This window comes from Talpa occidentalis, unplaced genomic scaffold (genome assembly GCF_014898055.3).
Source record: "Talpa occidentalis isolate TD23 unplaced genomic scaffold, MPIMG_talOcc4v2.1, whole genome shotgun sequence".
In the NCBI taxonomy this organism is placed as follows: Eukaryota; Metazoa; Chordata; class Mammalia; order Eulipotyphla; family Talpidae; genus Talpa; species Talpa occidentalis.
The window spans coordinates 110181405-110189340 of NW_026555331.1; positions in this window are offsets into that span (position 1 = coordinate 110181405).

Genomic DNA, 7936 nt, shown 5'->3' on the forward strand with positions numbered 1-7936 from the left:
AGCACATTGGCAGGTAAAGGCACATTATGTTGAGTGGATGCTGGCTGCATATCAAGCAGTCCCCAAAGGGAAGGGTGGAGGGTAGAGGGGAGGAGGGGGGATTCAGGCCACTTGGCTGGGCTTCCCTGGGAAGAGCTACAGCCCCAAAGCTAGGGGCAGATAATCTCCTGCTCCCAAATAGAGGGAAAGTGCGAGCCTTAGAGGTATGGGGTCCCTGGCACACACATGGCATTTCCTGGGGGTGCCAAAAGCCCAGCGTGTTTGTTCTCTAACAGCAGTTGAAAGATGCCAATGAAGACATTCCAGAATGTAAAAGGGAACACAATTTCCAAGGGATCACCAGGTATTGTAGCAGGTATGAGATGGGGACGCCCCCTCCCTCTGGGGACTAGACAGGGTTTCTGCTCAAGAGTGTGGTAGAAAGAGGGGAAGAGCTTTTCTATTTTTAATGAAAGCTACTGACACCATCCACCAAAGAATTTCACTGCCTTTTTCCATTTAGAAATTATCCCTGAAAGATGTCCATGATAAATCTTAAGTTTAAAATCAAAAGTAACCTGACAGAAAATATGTACTAGATATTAGTTGTCTATATAATAGGCAGGGGAAATAATCTGAAAGATTATACACGGAACGGCTAAGCTATCTAATGAGCATGCATTGCTTTTGTAAGCAAGAATAATGATAAAGTTTTTTTTTTTTAAAAGATCGGGATACCATTAAAGAATGTTCATTTATAGAGAGCCACCTGTCTGATGACAAGTAGCTGTACCATGCTTTCCGAGTTGCTCTGTGGAAGTAATTAAGTCCCAATCATAAAACATGGGCACAGAAAGAAGTCTTAAATGTAATCTGGTCTTATCCCTCCCTTCAATTAGGAGGAAACTACGGCCCAGTTCATCCATTCAACAAGGATTTGCAAACAGTGCCAGGCTGAGGCTCTGGGCTTCCCTCCAGGTTTGATTCAAGGAGCAGCTATATCCCTAGTAACTGGATTCCATGTCACCTGACATGGGACAGTAAATTTTACCATACTTTCCTTTTGGTGAATTTTGTTGGAAGTTAGCTTTTCAAAAGATGTAAGCAGATGTTTTTATTTCAAAGAATGTAATAAGTCATTGTTATAACTACTTTTCACTCTTTTCATATTAGAAAGCTTTCATAAAGGTTAAAAAAGGAAAAATTTTAAACTGTACTATTTTATATAGAGAAATCTGTAGGGAAAACACAACAGTGCAGGAACACATTGACAAAAACAAACCATTGTTAGAATCCTAGCTCTGCAACTCTTAACTGTACAATTAAGCAACATGAGTTACCTCTGAGCCTCAGCTTCCTCCTCTGGGAACTGGAGAGGATAGTAACAGCTTCCAGAGTTATTAAAGCATTAAAAGACAAAGAATATAGTACGCCTATATTCTACAAAATACAACCACAGTGTACCTCCATGCTCTATTATTCCCACAAGAGTAAGAAAAAATAGGTACAATTTGGGAGTATCCTGGGAATTGTGGTACCAAGAAATAGAGCTGAAACTGGGTTGCATAGACACAAAGAAACACCTAACTATAAGAAATTAACGTAACCTATGAAGCTATCCGCAGCCACTGTAGCGCGAGTTCGATTCCCAGCCAGCCAGGGAGCAACCCACATGGCGCAGCAGATGAACCAGGGAAAAGGGCCAGCTACCAGAAGTTGCCAGGGAAGAGAGTAACCCTGATCGTGACCTCCTATGATATCTGTAAGAAAATGTTGGAAGCTATTCGGTGCCCTGCACAATAACACAGTCATTCTGGGGCAGGCATATTAAGGATCGTGTGGACTGAGATAAAAGTTATGAAGATTAGATCAGAGATTCTTAACTGAGCCTGCGAAGGGAAATTGGCATTCATGAACTTGAATGAAGAAAAAAAATTACATCTTCATTTTACCAATAGCTGAAATTGAGCATTTCCTTTAACAATGAATATAGGCAAAATATCATTACACAGTGGTTCATAAAATTCAATATCCTTTCCTATTTTAGTAAAAGTCTTAATAAACCAGACCCAAAAACATATCCGAAAGTCAATATTTTCTTCATAGAGTGAATAGTTGAAAAACTAAGGATGGCAGGGGCTGGAATATTTATGGGTATTTCCTACCATACTTATATTTACTTTTCCTTCTAAAAAGAAAAAGTATATTCTCACTAATGTCAATTTTAAGAAGCAAGGAGCTGAGGGTCCAAGGTGCCAGCACCATTAATCATGAGGGAAATTCAAATCAAAACCACTATGAGATGTCACTTCATACATGTTAGAATGGCTGTTGTCAAAAACATAAGAGGTGTAAGTGCTGGCGAGGAACCTTTACATATTATTGGTGGTAATGTAAGTTGGCACAAGTACTATCAAAAATAGTATGGAGGCTCCTCAAAAAATTTTCAATAGAACTACCCTGTGATGTTATAATCCTTCTTCTAGGTATATAGGCAAATAAAATCACTATCTCGAAAAGATACCTGCATCTACAGGTTCATTGCAAACAGCCAAGACATGGAAACAACCTGTGCCCATCATGGAAAGGAAATGTCACACACACACACACACACACACACACACACACACACACACACACACACACACACACCTGGAATATTATTCAGCCATAAAAAAGAAATCCTGCCATTTGTTATAACATGGATAGAACTTAAGTTTATTATTCAAAGAAGTAAGTTAGGTAGAGAAAGACAAATACTGTATGATTTCACTTTTATGTGGGATTCTAAGAAATAAAATGGCAAACAGAGAGTAGAATGATAGTTACCAGGTATTTGGGAGTAGGGAAAATAGGAAGATGATAACAGAAGGGTACAAACTTCCAATTATAAGATATAGGAACTTATATATATATAAGTTCTGCATATTCAGAGCTTATTCAGCATAGTGATTATAGTTAACAACTTAAAATTTGCCAAGAGAGCACATCTTAAATATTCTCCATATGCGCACACAAATAATTTAATTCTGTAAAGAGAAAATGTGTTAACTAACTTCATTGTGGGAATCATTTCAAAGTATATACATTTATCAAACCATCATATTGTACACCTAAAATGTGCATTATGTTATATTTAAATTTCCCAATAAAGATGGGAAAAATAAATATAAAATAAAAAAACAAGGAGATACATTAATATCTCCTATCTATCATGATCAATAAGATAAGAAATAGAGAATTTGGACAGTTTTAAATAAAATGGTTGTGTGTTTTACAAGAACTGAGGTTATTTGTCAAAACAAAAGCAAACAGTTGAAGTTCTGCTGGTATGAACATGGGAGTTTAGTAAAATGTGTTATTACAATTAAGTATATTCAAATGAAGAGTTTCTATCTAACCAGCATCATCAAAATAGAAAATATAAGGCTTAAAAAGTCAGTCACAATAATTATTAAATAACTACAAGTAATTATTTGAAAGCATAGAAAGGAAATTATAAAACTTTACTGAGGGACAAAGAGTCTATAAGTAAAGAGACATATATTCCTGTATAAGAACATTTCATCATTTAAAAATGCTAGTTTTATAATCAACTTGTTCCATGATAAAACATCAAAATTCATAGGGTTTTGTTTTTTTTTTCCCTTCAGGGTCCAGTTGCTTCACGCTTGTCCTTGGAAATCACTACACTGTCAACCACCTGCCATACTGCAGATGTCAGCAACCATCACAGTGGGGACTGGCCAACCAGTTGGATGATACAAATGAATCAGCACAGCTTAGTCAGGGCCCTCGCACCTGAAGGCAAGGGCAGATAGGTCTGTATGCTGCCTTCAAAGCCAAGGTCGGTGGGAGGCCCCATAGGAGAACAGAAAGCAGGTGTACGCCGAAGTTAGAAAGTCTGCCTCAGGACCAGGTTCTGGTGCTCCCAGGCTCAGTGTTCAGTGGCTCCCTGCAGGTGACCTCTCACAGACTCATTTCCCCCTCTCTAAAGTGGCAACCGTACACCTGCCTGCTCACAGTTTTGTTGGGAGAGCCATAGGAGAGACTAGAATAAAAAGTCTTATAGACTCTGCAAGTAGAAATACAAATGAATTCTAATACTCTACACTATAATTATAATGTGTCACTACAGAAGTAAGATTTCCTCATTCTTTGCTCCTTTCAAATGAAAAAATGGTGTAGTGGGTTGAATGGTAGACCCCAAAGACGGTACTAACTGTGTACATTCTGGTTTAGAGCCCCAGTATGGCCCGGGACAGCAAGGCCTGACATAATTTGTCTGCTAGTTCAGATTATCTTCTCCAAAGTGGTTCTTTTAAATTTAGCTTCTTTTTGAGAAACTTCAAATATGTCCTATCAATGAACCATATCATATCTATCTATATGTTTATCTACTCATACTATTAGAGTAATTTATACATAAATGCATACATTTATAAATTTAAATAGAATATAAGTCTAGTGACATTATGCTTCTGGAAATGTCTACCGGTACCTCTCACTTCTCATTTTATCAGATGTGATTAGGCTAAACTCATTCTCACTTAATGCTTGTTTGAAGACATTTTTGATTGTCACAACTTAGGAATGGGTGCTGATGGCATCTAGTGGGTTGCAGTCAGGAATGCTGCCAAACCACTTGCAATGCACAGGACTGTCCCCCAAACAAAGAATTACCCTGTCTGAAATGGCAATGCTATCAAGGTTGAGAATTACAACATTAACCCTCTTTCCTTCATCATCTGAGCTAAACTTTTCACTAGTCTGGCCTATCCATGTCTCAGCTCTACCACCAGTGAAAATAGCAATTCTGAAATGGTGGCAATTTCCCTGAGTCTCAGCTGTCAGGTTCTTAAACCTGCAAACCACTTTCAGTCTCACACCAATGCTATTCACTATGTTGTTTAAAATAGGTCAGCATCTCATGGATCACAAGTTCATTTTCGTTTTCTTCTTTTCCTTAAGCTCACCAGGCACTGTAAATGTCACTTTAAATCCTTGCCAGGACCACTTTTCTGACATTCCAGTTCAGAAGTAAGCAGCAAGAACAAGCAGGGGCTACCATGTGGGCTCAATATTTTGATAAAGGTGATGGCAAAGGCATCTTTGTTGAGTTTGTGGCTTCTTTGCTCATTATGGTTTGGGCGTTGCTTCGGCTGTCTAGTTCCTAAGTCTGACTTTCTGACCCCACTGGAGATTCTGTGAGCTGTTCAACATTCTTGCACAGATTAATTTTCTGTTTAAACTAGGTAGAGTAGATTCGTGGTTTGCAATAACTCTTACTATAACTGGAATCTTATTTTACTAAATTTTACTTATTTTACTACAAATAAATACTGCCTTTAATTACTTGTAAGAAATAAATATTAAACAAAGTGTCTTTAAGCAGAAACACACATAACAAGCGATGCATTGAACAGTTGACAAGCCAGAGGTTGACAGGGACCATGCTCTGCCCCTCTCTGGTAGGGATGATTCCACATTCACAAATTTGGTATTTGTGGCAACTCTGGAGGACATAATCACTACAAGTAATGAGCATCTGGGGAGCAGTCCTCTTGGAATCAACTTCACAGCAAAGTACAAATTCCTGGTGGCATATATTTTGAATATGCAAGGGCACATGTGAAAAGCTTACTGGGGGCCTGGTAGAAAGATGGAGTTCCAAAGAAAGCACAAAGCAAAAGACAAACTCCTCCTACTTCCCTATGAGAATATGATTCTGCCAGAGATCTAATAACTCAGTGGCTCCTGGAGTGAAGATGAATGAAATTAGAATGATTTGCCCTTTATAAAAATATCTCCTGACCTTAAAAAAAAAGAAAAAAATTATTTGCCCAAGACTGAAGAGCTCGGTGACTGAGCTTTTGCTTATAATTCAGTTCTATCCTCTCCACTGTCCCACAGAATTACAGAAAGTTTTCCTCATGACAATGTGCAAGGCCAACAACGGAGCATCTGAGCCTCAGGCCTGTGGCCACAGCAGCTGGAACTGCCCATTAACAGCCCGCCCCTAGCTTTAAGTCCTAGAAGGGATTAGCGCCACACAGCGTGATTCAACCTGAGGATATTTTAGAAAATAGCCAGGCTGACAGATGAACAAATTCCTCCCAGGGGACTGGTTATTCTAGGGCTCACATTACAAACTCTCTCAACAAAGAACATTTCTAAATCCCAGAGAATATACACAAAAGTATGTGCTTGGTGATATTGACAACAACAAAAATGCTAACAATATTTATCTAGGGCTTCTACTGTGCCAAGCACTAAATCCAGTGCTTAACTTGTTATAACTTTAGAGGTTCTGTACATCAAAGTCAAGCCAACTAAAGCAGCATTTACAAGAAATGCTTGCTTTGGGGTGAAGTTGGAAGTTTCTTACATATTGATGTAAATTTAGGCAGCATTATTTCTGGAAATCTCACATTAGAGATGTATGTCTTAGATATAGTTGATCACAGAGAACTTAATAATGATCCTGTTATCTTTATTCACAGAAAAAAATATTTCTAACCATTCACTACAAGAGAGAGGTAGGTTGATTCTAAAGCATACCTAGTAGAACAGGACGTCTGCCCACAGGAGTATACAGTTAGCAGAGAGGAACAGTGGCCTGAAATAACCGAAAAGGAAGCAATTTGACAGTAAGAATTGAACTGTCACCTGAGGCAAAAGCAGTCCAGAGGAAGGGAAATTTTTCCTGCATAGGAGGCACTAGGAAGTCTCTCAGAGGAGGGGGATTTTGAACTATATGTGAAAAGAGGGCATGGGGTGGGAAAGTGAGAGAAAGGAGGTGGCTTCAGAAACTCAAGGGAATCAGCCACAGGCAGGAAACCATAGGGCATTTGTAGAGAAAAGCAAGTCCATCATTTATTATATTCCAGGTACTGAGTTAGGTCCAGCATGGAACATGGGTAAGATTCCTGTTCTCAAGGGGCTCACATTCCAGAGCAGCACTTCCCCAGGCACCTATGCTCCATGAGATAGCACACACTGAAATGAAATGTGCTTGCTGATTCCTCTAATAAGTCTGGTTAGGAAACAAATGAGTAGAACTAGTGACAGAATTGATATACATTTTTGCCCAAGGTCACCCCATCACACAGCAGCACCTGGTATGCAAGCTGAACTCAGATTCCTACTTCTACTTCCACTGTTCAGAGCTCTTCTTCCCACCACTTCCTGTCGCAGCTCCAATAAGGAGGGTACCCAGCACATTGTGACTCCTGAGTTATGAGCCAATCAGGAAATAAAACAAAAGTTACTTCCTCAGACGGGTACAATATTGCCTTATTTTTGATAAAGCTGTAATTGGAGGATATGCTTATTCCCCTGGGTCCCTGGGCTCCTAATACTGAATTGCAATCCTCATAAGACAGGTCTGTGCAGGAAAACCCCTTCAGGGGCAAAGCCTGCGCATGAGGAGAAATTGAATGGAGTGTGTTCCTCCTATTCACTCTCCAGGGAAAGGGAAGAAAAAGAGACTTGGTTGGGCTGTGTCTTACCAATCAGATTAATGCATTGCCCCTTCCTAGGGCAGTGGGACAGGAAGGTCAGGAGCGTTAAGTTGGTGGAGCGCCCCCCTCCCCACAATAGAGGAAATAGGGTGAGCCTGCCAGCCTGAAGCAGTCTGTTTCTTCCAAAGCCTCAAGGCTGGCCCCAACCTAGTAGAATCTCAGCTACCATCTGTTGCCACTCTACCTCCTGGCCTTGCTCCTCATCCTTGGAGACAGCCACCACCACCACCTTAGCTCAAGCTGCCAGTCCCAGGTGCTTCCCTCAAATGACTCCCTGCTGTGGTCTTGCCTGCAGGTATCAGAGCCTGCCCTGGAGGTCTCAGTTCAAGGTCAACCCTCCATCCTCCTATTCCAGCAGATTTTACAGGAACCCCAGATACAACCTGTCCTGCTATCTTGTCTAGTGAGGTCAACAACCAGGTTCCCAGTTCCCA